This window comes from Micropterus salmoides, unplaced genomic scaffold, assembly GCF_014851395.1.
Source record: "Micropterus salmoides isolate LMB-PRFRI ecotype aquatic unplaced genomic scaffold, ASM1485139v1 Ms_hic_scaffold_13, whole genome shotgun sequence".
In the NCBI taxonomy this organism is placed as follows: Eukaryota; Metazoa; Chordata; class Actinopteri; order Centrarchiformes; family Centrarchidae; genus Micropterus; species Micropterus salmoides.
The window spans coordinates 33,529,526-33,543,695 of NW_024040374.1; positions in this window are offsets into that span (position 1 = coordinate 33,529,526).

Consider the following 14,170-nt stretch of genomic DNA (forward strand, 5'->3'; position numbering starts at 1 on the left):
TAATGGAGGACTTGCTGGTGGAAAGCAGATAACCTTATTGGCAGCTTACTAATTTCAAAATCACATTTCAACAGAAATTCTATACCTCTGAAGTCCATGAAAATTTTTGAAGGTAAACTAAACCAAATTGTTTCATACTGGTTTATAAAACTTTGTAACCATTTTAGCTTTAAAGTACTGTTCATAGGATCAAAGTCAATTGCATTCAACCCTCCCTCTTCCAAAGACTTAACAATGTCATCTTTTCTAATATAGTGATGTTTGTTCTCCAAATAAAATAAAATAAATAAATAAAAATAATCTGGTTGATTGTTTTAATTAAATTATCAGGGATAGCCATTGAATAAGCTGGATAAATAATTCTTGATATGCCTTACATTTTAGATAGACAAGTCCCTCTGCAGCCAGGTATTTAAAATCATTTTGCTCTTTTTCAGAATATTATCTATATTAATTTTCTCTCTATAACCAAGATCCTTAGAAATGGTAATAACCAGATATTTGACGTCATTCTTAATTGGTATACCATGAATAGATGTTAAAGGGTGATCATGGAGTGCCATCAATTCGCATTTATTCAAATTTAAGTAAAGACCTGAGGCTTTTGAGAAAAAAGAGATAATCTTTAAGGCTTTTGGAATTTGTGACACATTTTTTAGGAAGAGGGTAGTATCGTCCGCTAATTGACTAATAATCAACGGGCTTCCCAAAACATTCAACTGTTGTATTTCATCAGTGTTGGCTAATGGCTAATATCTCTGCAACCAAAATGAAAAGCAAAGGAGAGGCTGGGCAACCTTGACAGATTCCTCTCTTCACGTCAAATCTTTTACATGTGCCCGAAGGCAATGATACAGAACTGCTTATATCACTTTACAACATGCTGATCACCTCTCGAAAACATTCTCCAAAACCAAAATGTTCCAGTGTATCCAAAATAAAAGGATGTTCAACACTGTCAAAGACTTTACAAAAGTCTAAAAACAATAACACTGTAGTCTAACACCAGTCTGATATTGTTGTGAATAGATCATCCTTTAAGGAAACCAGACTGAGATTCACTAATAATTTGTGCTATACCCTCTTTTAATCTGTTAGCAATTATATGGGCATGTTATGGGCATGTAATGTTATGGGTCTTAAGTTTTCTATATATTTTTTCCTTTCCAGGTTTGGGAATAAGAGTTATCAGCCCTTGTTTCATAGTATGTGTTAATATCTTATTAGTAAAGCACTCTCGGATAGCAAAAAATAATAGGTCTTTAATATCTTCATAGAAAACTTTATAAAAATTTGTAGATAAACCATCTTGCCCTAGAGCCTTTCCTAATGAAATTTGTTTGAGAGCATTGTCCAGTTCCCACATTTCAATTTCGGATTCACACAACTCTAAAAATTCTGTACTGATTGTAGGAGTGTGGGTTTTTATAATCTCAAAGAGGGCAGTAGCATCCTCTCTGGAATAAGAGGAGGAGTACAGGTCTGCATAAAATTTATGAACCTCTTCAGAAATTATTTTAGGGTCTGAGCATTATGAATTATTAATCATAAGTGTTAATTGTATTTTTTTTCTCCCTCTTCTATCCACTTGGCTCTTGATCTGATAGAGGCTCCATGAGCTCTTTTCACATACAGCTCATCCATTTAGATTGAAGGTTTATGAATGTAGCTCTGACTGCCTCTGACATTGGTGTCTCCTTAGAGCATTCGTCAATTTCTTGTATTGATTTAAATTCTTTTTCCCTAATTTCTTTACTACTTTTTTCCCAAATTTAATCGAGATTTCCCACCTATTGCTGTAACTTCCTATTGTTGAATCAAATTTGATCTCTAACATTAAATCCCTAATTCTATTACAGTATTCTTCAGACTTCAGCAAATCAGCATTAAATTTCCAATAAACATTCCTGTTATTAGGTATCGTTTCTGGTTTTAAATAGAGGCTAATAAACAATGATCAGTTAAAGGAGCACTTGTTATAGATACTTCTCATAGATATTCTGCTAATTCAGTAGTTAAAAGCCACAGATCGATTCTAGACTTGTAACATCCATTAGGTTTTATTAATGAAAATTGGATAACATCCGGATTCTTGATTCTCCAGATATCAACAAGTGAGAGGGTTTTACAAAAATTTGATAGCACTGGATTATAATGGTGATTTGTATTTGGCTTCTGTCAAACCAATCATCAGGTGCCATATTAAAATCTCCTCCTACTAAAATTAAATTTGTATTATAAGAAGTTTTATAAAGAATAACTTCAGAGACCTGTTCCAATAAGATCCTATTTTGACTGGTGTTATTGTATCCATAGATGTTCAGTAAAATAACAAAGGTGCCATCTACATTCAAAACAGCCAACCAATGTCCATCTTCATCAGCCTTGTATTCAACAACATTACCAGGACAATTATTTAAACAAATGGCAACACCTGTGGATCTATTAGATCCATGATTGAACAGTATCTTGTCGCCCCACTGATTCTGTCTGAGTCTGAAGAGCATGAATGAGTTTCTTGAAGGAATGTGCAGTGGGTTTTCTGATCTTTACAGAATAAGAAGATTGCTTTACGTTTAACATTGTCCTTGAGACCCTCGCATTCAGAGAAACAAAAGATAAAGAGATTTTCAAACCAACCATCTGCTGGTAAACTTCACAGCAGGAGTAAACGTAAAGTAATTAAACCTCAGCAGAAAATGTAGTTTTCTTTGGTTGTAAACTAGTAACTTAGGACATTTCCCCTTTTATTAATTCCCCCCACATACCTCTTCGGGTATCGTTCAGAGAAAGAACTCCATTTATGAAACCGAATGGCCCACGGAAGTATGCTTTCTCTCCAGCCTTCTTTGCCTGGCTGATGCGTGGCCACAAAGCTTTCTTGCCAATCTGTCCTCCTTTGTGAGATCCTACACAAACTTAATTCCAGCCTCGTGGCACACCTTCTCTTCATCATCTTCCAAAATGCATCTCTGTGTTGTCGTCTTGTGAACTGGACAATGATGTAGCACGTTCTGTTTTCAGCTTTCTGGCCGATCCGATGAACTGTGTCCACAATGTCATCCATGTTCTTCTCCCAGTGAGGTGCTATTTTGCCAAGCAGTTGAATCACATCACTTCTGGTTTCCTCGTTCACTTTCTCCTTCATTCCTTTGATTCTCAAATTCCATCTCCGTTTATATCTGTCATGTTCTCTTGACTTTTCTTTTAGCTCAATGTTCTCCACTCTTAGGCGTTCCACTTCTTTTGCCATTATTGATATTTTCGTCTTGCAGTCTTTAACCTCCGCAGCGTTAAAGTCAGATGCTTTGGTTAAGCTAGCTATCATAGTACAGTTTTGTTTAAGCTGCGTGCTAAGATCTTCTAGTTTTTTTTCTTGCGTGTCAAACCTCACAGCTAGTGTGTTAATTGCCGCAAGGATTGTGGAGTTTGATACTTCATCCTCGTTTGGCTATCTTTCGAACATGAGCACCTTTAGATGGAGTGGAGGGAGTGAACTCACATGTGTCTTCCAAGCTTCGTGTATCACCGCTCGGTCTGTCCGTGTCCTTTGGGTCCAACATGGCATAATCATTTTCCAGTTATTTTCTTTTTTTAGTTAAAAGTAAAGATACTTCAGTGGGGATACGTAATTAAAGAGTGTTCTGAGGAAATTAGGCAAGACAGCTTCTTCCGTGCAGCCGCTCACTGCGCCATCTTGCCAGAAGTCCCTCGATGCTACTAGGTTACTGCGGCGAGTTAAGCTAACAGGGAGCTAACGTTGAGCTGACGGATAGCTAACGTCACGCTCACATGCGGTCTGCCTGGATCAGCCGACCAGGGAGACCCCGTGTTCCCACATTGCTTTACGTTAGCTGCGCCTAATGACATTTAGCAACCGGTTTCATTGCTGCTGGCCGAACCTCGTCGGACAGAGCGGACCACTGGTAAGCTATGGGTCGAAAAAGAGTTGTTTGAAATCTTGTTGCTCCTTTTGTGAAGTTGTTGAACAAATGCTGTCTGTTCCTGTCTCAGTCGAACCAGCCACACCAAGCACACATTTCCCACACTGTGGCTAATCTGCAGCTTGAAGCTCAGAGCAACAAGCAGTACACTCTGTTCACGATCAGAGGTCCCTTCACACACCCCTCCCCACAGAAACTGTATGAGCCCGTGACAGAACATATACACACCCGGTACAGATATTTTTCTGACGAAGAAATCTGCCGGGCAGTGTGTGATGCTGTTGACATTATGCACGTTCCCCCAGGCAGTGCCAGCTGCGAGCTCATGCATAATTACGGCATCAATGGCACGGCCCTTCTGTGCGTCCAGGGGTTCCCCCTTGGTTCACAGAAGCCAGGCTGTGACAAATGAGCCCTCGAAACGGTCATTACACTCCAAGCGGACAGGATAGCACTACACACAACCCTGCGTGTAGTGTTATCCTATCGCTGCTCTACGAAGTCAGTGGCTGCCGTCACACCGCATGGACCGGCTGCAGCTGGCCATGCAGCCTTCATGCAGCCTGGCTCCGATGTCGCAGGCAGACCTTTTCCTCTGTTGCCTGTCCCTGCCCTCCCATCCTCGTCGGGGGAGCGGCATGGTTACAGGCTCACGGGTGTGGCTGCCCCACCTCGTGCCCCGGCGACTGTGTCTGCCTCTGCCTTGTTGAATAGTTCCTTTGCTTACTTTGTTGGTTTGCTGTATTTTATCTAAAACTTTATTATAATATCCTAGAAGTGCTGTATTACTCACAAGTGAATGTAGTATAACCATTGGAAGAATGACTGGTCTCACTGGGTAAAGTGTTGTCAATGTCATTCTTTCAATGTAAGGTTTGACTGAAGTGTTTAAGCCAACTAGTATTTATTCTTAAGACTTAAAGGATTATATTCTGTGTGTTATTCATGAACCTGTGCCTTTTCAATGTGCCAACATGAGCAGAGCAGTCGTTCAGGCAGCCCAGGCAAAACCTAGCCTACCGTGACATACACAATTGTAGAAAGGCAACTGCTACAAGTCACGTACGCCACGAATGAGATCATGGCAAACTGTGGCCAAGAATGAGATCATGACACATTGTGATTAATGTCGACTGGTACTGCAAGGTACAGCTAGAAGTTAGGCTTTATACTGCAAGAAACCAAGCTTTGTATGAGACACAGCATATTCATGTTTGATATGTTGAATCATGATATACGTTAATCAAGTATGGTATTCCTTATTGATTCTTTTAAAAAATACAATTGTAAGTGTTTGAGTTTTAATGGTGTCAAATTATGCCTGTATAACTTTTAAAAAATATGGTGAAGCTGAAGTTGAAACATATTGGTGAATTTCTAGACCAGTAATGTTAAAAATATAAAGAAGGATAAATTGTAACAATAATTATGCTGAATATCAGTAATTTTGATATTAGTGAAAGGGTTAAATTGGTAAAACAGTACGAGTAAAAACGGCCACTAGATGGCAGCAGAGGATAAGAAATTCACCAATGGAAGGGCGTGGTCAGCGAACACTGTAGGTGGAGACCAAGTGTAACGCCCACCTGGAAGGTGGAGTTTAAGGTGGAGTTTAAGGTGAATATAAGGCGAGGTTCGCTGACCACCAGCTTAGTTCCATCCTGAAACCTGCAGGGATGTTACTCGGGTTTACTTGTCCTTTATTGGAATAAACTCTTTTGCACGACTCTTGACATTCTCCAGTGAAGTTTCTGACTAAAGAAGAAAGTTAATAGAGTAATTTTTACTGAGTTCAATAAGTTGGTTAGGGACCAGGCCTTCCACTGGGCCGGCCTGTCCTTATTTGCAACCCAACAGCCTCCCTTCCCCCACTGGGGATGCGGTACGGCTGGGGACCCACGAGGGCGACTACACTACCTCGTGTGGTCCCTCCAGCCACACATGGGAGGACTCCCAACAAACCCCTCTGACTGTGTGTGAAGGATCTCTCACGACGTGGCCTGCCACCAGGGCGCCTCATCAGCAGGTCCAACCGCTTTCAGAGATGCTACTTGGAGTGGCTAGCTTCCTGCTCGATGCACAGATGGATGGACAGCCTGATCCGCTGGAATCATGTCGAGGGGAGGCCCTCGCCCAGATGAGTGTTGTCTCCATCCCGATCTGGTGGCCCAGATCTGGCCCTGGTTCGGCAGGGCAGAGGTGGATCTGTTTGCCATTTGGTTTTCACTGAGCCCGCGGGAAGCCCCCCACTGGGAGTGGACGCCTTCGCTCACCACCTTTGGCCTCCCGGCTCCTGTATGCCTTCCCGCCGGTGAAGCTGATCCTGCGCCTCCTGGATCGCCTGCGGTTTTTATCCCTGGGGCACACCAGCGCATCCTTGTTTCCCTGTCTCCAGCGGTTGCTGGCAGGGCAGCCGTGGAAATTCCGCTGGAGGGGGACGCTCTCTCTCAGGCGGGGGTACGATCAGGAGTTACCCACTCCTCGACCAGTCTCTCTGGGTCTGGCTGCCGAGAGGCGATGCCTGGAGGGCTTAGATCTCTCCCGTGAGGTGGTTCGCACCATCCAAGAGTCGAGAGGCACCTGCACTCAGTCCTTACTCCTAAAAGTGGACGGCTTTCCAGCGCAGGGTCTGGACCAGGGGACAGATCTGTTCGCCTGTCCGCTGCCGGCGGTGCTTTCGTGCCTCCAGCCGCTCATGGACAGGGGGCTGGCGTTTAGTACAGTTAAAACCTACACTGCCGCCATTTCTTCCTTTCACGAGGGCTTCAGGGACAGGACTGTGCTCTCCCACCCCCTGGTGAAGCGCTTCCTTAGAGGGGTGCGAAGGCGCAGGCCAGTTGCCCCACAGTGGGATTTGGTGCTAGTTTTACGCGCGTTAACCCAAGCCCAGACCCAGTAGCTGTGCCGTGCACACCACGCCCCGCTGTGGGTGGGCGTAGACTAAAATTCTCAGTGCCGTGCAGGCACGCGGAAGGGGTAAACCCAATAGCGATAGCCTTAGACGGCTGTGCCTATACTCATAGAATCCGGGTTACAGTACGTAACCCCCGCTCTCAGACCTGATGAACGAAGCGGTCAGACCGGTGGGTGATATCTGCATGGCTTTTTAACAATAGTGACAACTGAGGAACACCAAGGAGCTGACACAGTGTGGTGGCTTTATTTCTGCTGGACAGGTAATCTGGCTTTTATCATTTTGTACTACTTAGCATACAGCTAACGGTAGCTACCTACTTAGCATACAGCTAACTGTTGCTACGAGTGCAGACTGGTGTAGGAGCCAGAGTAGATACGATGAATTATATCTAGTTGTAGGTGAGCTGGAAAACAGCAGTGCGAGCTGTGTTTTACGACGCTAACATTAGGTTAGACAATGTAAGTGTAGACTGCGCCGGTTTAGTTATTCACCATATAGGTTTATTGTTATACTATGTTTACACCTAACTTAACGTTATCTTTACCTTGTATCTAATCTGTTTGTGTGATTATCTTGTGTCTTCAGTTGATGTTTGACTGTATGTTACTTTTACAAATGTGGTGATGTAGCTGTGTGTTTGTAGTTATGAGAAAGACATTTCAACGTTAGTATAACGTTACATAAACAATGATGGCTAAAGGTCTCAAAGTATCTGGAGTTTCTGGTATATAAGCTACCTAATAGTTTGACATTGTTCATAGCTAAACCTACTATGTGAAAACCTTTTACTGTAACTGGTGTTATGCCATTACTTATTTTAGCAGAAGTAAAAAATCCTGTATGTTTTATTTCTACTGTGCCCTCAGGTCACCTGCAGATTTGTAGTCTTTCCTGTACTTCTCACCAGTGTACACTGATCGGACCATGCTGGCTGGCCTGGATTACAACCACTGTGTCCACAGTCCAGCAAGGAGAAAAGCTGACAAGGTTCAGTATTTTGCATTATGAGTACTCTTGTGCATTTTACTCAATACTCAATTTATAAGTGATACTGTCAAAAAATATTAAACAGTATGAGGAATATAGATAGATGGTGCTGATTTATTGTTATTGATTGCATTTTATGTGGAAATAGTTTACTAAGAGAATAATGTCAGGTGTGACAAACCTTTCACTAAGCGGATCCTCCTTTCTGTATTATCAGGTACAGCAAGGTGTACAACAAAAAGTCCAGGAAGTGGAGTTTGTACTCATTGAAGGTGGAGAAGGACTACAGTTACATCGCAGACCTCCAGAGTGCCATCATCCTCCTCCTCCGGTTGTCTACTACTGAGGAGATGCCTAGAAGCAGAACCAGGAGACCTGATGATCCCTGTCAACATGGGGTTCAGTCAGGTGTCCCTGCCCCAAATGTGTCGGTAGATACAGCAAAATATGAAACAAAAAGTAATATGGTTGTTTTTAAAATGTGGTAATCATGTCAGAGATGTGAAAAATATTTAATCATCTCCACAGCAGCGATACGATGCTATGAGTAAAGTCTGAACTGTCGTCATAATCAGTCAAGATACATCCTGACACACCTTGTCTCTTCCTGTATATACTTATTTTTGTTGTTTTAAAAATGATCTATTTGTGATATAGGTTGTAGTTTTAGTAGTATTTAATATCAATAAACAAGTGTTTTACCACATTTGGATGTCATTATTGGAGACATAAGACATAAATGTAGTTGCTTGATTGAAGTGTAAAGAAAAGGCATTTATCATTTTCAGTGTTTTATTTAAAAAAGAATGAAAATATTCTCCAGAACAGGGAAAATATCTTTGTATTTTCTCTACCCTCCTGGGCATAAAAAGAAAACAATGTACAGGTATTCATTCACACAGTGGAGGGAATTATTTGTGTAGCATTTAGTGACATTACATCTTCCACCCTGCTAGGATTAAACTCTGTATTGTCTGGTGGATCAGGATAACAATTGCATATCTTCCAGAAACAGCAACTCAGTATCACGACTCTGTGTCTAAGTGCTCCACATTGCCACACTACAAACTGTCTGTTACTCTGTCCTGGGTCTGGAAGGTCAGCCTTGTGTGGTGCATGGAAACACTGTAGTCTGGATGTTGTCCACAGTCTTAAGATTCTGGTCTGTAAAGGAATATATAGTTGTTAGAACTCCGAATGGGAAATATCTGTGTAATTGGAAAGAACATTCATCAACATTTTTATTGAACAGGGCTTTGTTGTTCTCTAACAGGACTTCTGTGTCCACATTACACACCAGGTCACCATACATGACACAGATGAGCCAATGGCTGAAGCAGAGCTGTAGTTAGTTGTTGTAATCAGTAAACAATAATAAAGTAATAACAATAGTGATGGATTACATTTATAAAGCACTTTATTTTTTGACACCCAAAGGGTTTAGGGGGAAACACCAGAGAAACTTTGAGACAAGCACACTGGGAGACTAATATTAAAATATATATACCTGTTCACATGTTGTTGTTAGAGTGTGAAGCTCGACACAGGTATGTGCTGCTCGGCTTGCACCTCGTCCTCCTCGTCCTGCCTCTTCTTCCACGGACCCTGGCAGCCCTCCCTCCTCTTCTTTGCCTCGACCCCGGGCCTGTCCCGGTCTGTGCTTGGCTCTGGAGTGCAAAACAACGTACATGTTATGAGTCTAACACGAAATTCACATTTGTGTAGTGTAATAATGTCTAAAATTATTAGCCCTGGCAGCACGTGAGATGGTAGATATCCCATTATTTTTGATAAACACATCCGCCATTTTTAAATGAGGAATACGTTACGATGTCCAGCCTGTTAGTACCAGTAGGCTACTGTTATCGCTTTTTGTGTATGAAAGTTCTGTTTAAATGCAATGCATTATTAAATTGTTATGATAATAAGTTACCCTTTAAGAAGGACAGTTTCCAGCAATAGGCCATGCAACGGAAACATGAATTACAAGGACAAAATATTGTCTACAATGCTGCATTCAGTTTAATGTACATTTTGAGTCAAGGAGATGTAACGTTGAGGCAAGCAAAGTGTTAAACTGATTACAGTGATGTTAATACAGTATCAATGGCGTATGTAGGAGCAGCTTACTTGGAAAAGGTGACAGTCTGTCTGAATCTAGCTTCTAAACAGTAACATGGATGACAAAGTGATCGACTACGTGGTCAGATATAACATCACCAGACTATCGTGAAATAAATGTTTGCATTAGAGTGAAACTAAATGCTCGTCTTGTGTAGACATTCTCAATTGAGTGCAATGAATAATACGAAGTTCGGTAACACATAACGTAAGCCTATAAAAACGTTTATAAGTGCTAGCTTGCTCTACACAAACCTCGTTAATAAAACAATATTAAAACGATAGATTAAACAGTCCACATGGTATATTTTTCATTCACTTTGATGAAGTCGAAGGTCTGCCTTCACCGCTGAATGCATGCGCGCTCCCGCGCGGGGAAACACTTTCTGTCGGGGATAACTACCTTGGCACGACACAGCAACCGCTGAACAAGTGTCAATGTTCGTAACGCTCTTCTATCATTAAATTCTTAGTAATGTTGTAAAGTTTTAACCTAAATCAAGATATATCTGGCTCGTGATGTACAGAATATTCTTGGTTTGTGAAACTTAAAATCAGTTTGGAACAAATAAAATATACAACAACAGTATGAATTGAAATACTGCTTTATTATAATCATTACGCTATTATAAATAATATTTACAGTATTAATATACTATAATATTATATAATTATAGTATAAAGTAAATATTAACGCATAATGTACACTGATTGGCTCTTTTTTTTTTAACGGCCGAGATAAACGTCATCACGTTTTGTGCGCGGTGGCTTGTGGGACGAACCATATATGGAAGTTCACTTCCGTCAACTTCCGTCACGTTTGTCTGGTTTGTCTGCGGGCTGCAGCTGGACCCTTCTCCTCTCCCCAGCGGAAACAGGATCTGACGTTACCCAGGGTACCCTCGGGGTCTTAAAAGTATTTAAAAAAGTATTATTCTAAAATAAGGCCTTTAAAGTCTTAAATTTCATTTACAAAGTAGTAAAGTTTGTTTACAAAGGTCTTAAATTTGTTATTGTCCTTTCGTAGGATTAAATAAATGCCGTAACGTCATAAATAAATACTTTTTTGTGTCTGACTTTACAATTTACTCCGTAGGTAACGTTACTGTTTACGTCAGTGTTCAGCTTTACGCTCCGAACTGTGGAGTGTTCGCGGTGCACGAGCTCTGGCATCCAAGCGCTGGTGCGAATCAGTTAGTTGTTAGCAGAGCCCTTTAAAGAGACCACACATGTGGTGCAGGCGGGTGGGGGGCCCACAGATCTGAATTTTAAACATGTTTTCAAGAGGAACACACTTTCCAATGAAAGGCTGGCCAAAATATGTCCACAAGGTAGGTGATTGTAGCTGTTATTGTCAAACATATATGTCCTCCTTTTTAAAAAATAGTAATGTAACTACATCCACGTGTCAGTGTGCTGTGCAAATATTGTAAATCAACGCATTTATTGTATAAATGACCAGAAATCGCTTAAAATCGCCATTTTGTCGTTTCTCTCGCTCATTTTGAATTGCCCACCTAGGACTTCCGGGAACTATCTGCGGTCTCCATGAACCACGTGATGATGTAGCATTTTGGTCCCCGCTGACGCGACTCTCTCTTTAAAGGGCTCTGGTTGTTATGAAAGAAAACTAAATGTCTCTGACGGGCTACAAACAAGCTAACGTTAGCTCATCGGCTCAGAATGGGCAAGTGTGTGAAGTTCAGAAGGCCAGAAACACGGACAAGTTGGCGGACGAGGCTGAGGGCAGTGGCGCTGAGGTTAGCACAACAAGCGATCGCTAATGGAACCGCGGAGCAGGAAGACCACCTGCAGGTTACTGTTCAGTTAACGTTAGAACAGCAACGGAGAGACAGGTGTGTTTGAGACGAGGACCGTGTCTGTGTGTCAGTGTGGCGCCACTGTTGCAGTTCTGTGAATGGAAACATCCGACATGCTAACACTAAACTTACATCACCCAGAGGGGCCGATCACCGGGAAGAGGAAAAAACAAACCGGAGCCCAACTCCTTATCCCCGCTGCTTTCAAGCCAATGCTAAATAATACAATCAAGCAGCCTTTAGATGCAAAACCAGAACAGGATGAATAATCACTGAAGCAACTGGCATATTAAATTTCATTACCTTATCCAGCCAAGGTGTAACTAACTGTAGAACTCATACTGCACAATTTATTTTGTATTTTTGATTTCACCCCATAAGAGTTCTTGGTGCACAAATATTGTATTCATTTCATAGGTGTCATCTACACTGGGGACAAGACTCCATCACTTTTCTTTAAAGCATTTGTTGAGTATGTTTGTAACAAGAAATGTTAAAAAAAAATATATCAAAATGTTTTGAGAAAGGTTTATTTGCACAGTACGAAAACATGCAATGCAATATAAAGAAACATAAATGCTCCGTACTTATATAGCACCTTTCTAGTCTTTTCGACCACTCAAAGCGCTTTTACACTACATCTGCATTCACCATTCACACACTGAGCCTAAGTGCTCAAACAGAAACTAACATTCACACACTGGCAGAACAGCTGCCAGGGGCAATTTGGGGTTCAGTATCTTGCCCAATGACACTTCGACATGCAGCCTGGGGGAGCCAGGATTGTGTTGGGTCAGATGTACGACCAGGCTGAGCCAGTTAGGCCTGGTCCCCACCTTCACCAACTTTGTCAAAAAATACTTCCCAAAAAAAAAAAAAAAAAAAAAATACTTCCCACAATAGTCAAAAAACTTGCAGACAAGAACTTCTCTAGAGACGGTCAAGAGTCGGTGCAAAAGAGTTTATTCCAAAACAGGACACATAAACCTGTACAACATCCCAGCAGGCCGGAGGATGAAGTCCATCCTATGGTCTGCAGATCTCTTCTGGGCTGGTTTGCCCCCTCCTTTCCTCATGATGAACTTCTTTTCCTCTGTTGTTGTGTTGTTTTTACAAATTAACACTGTTCCCCAGCTGTCATTTATTACTGTATTGTTAACTTTCTACATCTTTATACTACTGGATAAGAAGTTCATCATTTACATTTCAACTTCAGTCTCACCATATTTCTTAAAGGTTACGCATGCTTAATTTGACACACAATTATATTTTTAAACAATTAATATAAGAATAACATAAGTAAGTAAGTTGGTTTCTTACAGCATTCTTGATGTTATGCTGGCTGCTTTCTGCTTATCATCTGTCTGTCGTGTTTTTATCAAGCATCTGATGGTTTTTTGGTCATCCTCTGTCGCTTTTCTGAAAAGCAAGAATTCCTTCAGCAAGTTCATCAAAGTTCACACAGGTTATAAGCAAATTCACTCAAAGCTCACACTGGCTATAATAACCACAGGCTGGTTGACAATCAAACCCCTTAATCAGTAATTAAGCATGTAGTCTTAATATTAGCAGATTAACATATCAGCAGTTCCTCATGTAATCACAACAGTAGATAACAGCAGAACAAAGCATGCACTGTCACAGTGTCGGCAGATCTTGCACACCCACAGCCTCTCCTATGGTCATAATCTACAGTGGATGACAGTTGGACAAGATTGATTAAGGATAATCACTGATGACTGTTTCTTGCCTGATGTCCAACTTTTTGTCTGCAATGCTCCCCCTCTCTGTGTCTTAGGCATGCCCTCTGCTGATCACGCTATTTTAACCAAAACCCTGACTTTGTGGAATAAGCTGGTGTCTCTTATGCTGTGTGCTATAGACAGGACATTCTTACTGTATTGATGTCTGTTTTGTAACACAAAATTCACTAATTCCGCTTCTACATTTTCCTCTGCTGGGGTTTTGATGATGCCTTGCAGTGCTCATCCTGCTCCTTACACACACACGTGCTACTGTTACTGCCTCCGGGCAGCTAGACACAGAGAGGACCACACGCTCTCAGAGCTATAGAGTTTCAGCGTTGTGATGTTAACTTTACTCTATAAAATAACTCTTTAACTGGTGACAAGAGCTTTGGAGTTTTGACACTGTGATCCTAACTTCTACCCTCTAAAATAATACTTTAAATGATGAACGCTATATGTAATGGAATAATGGCAATACAATTAATAACAACATTTCAGGCTGTAATGTTCTAAACTAATTTGTGACCCATCAATTGAAGCGCCGACCTTCCGATTAACGGTCAACACGCTCTACCTCCTGAGCCAGAAAATGTATCCAGAATACAGGAAATTAAGAGTTTAATGCTCAAAAAA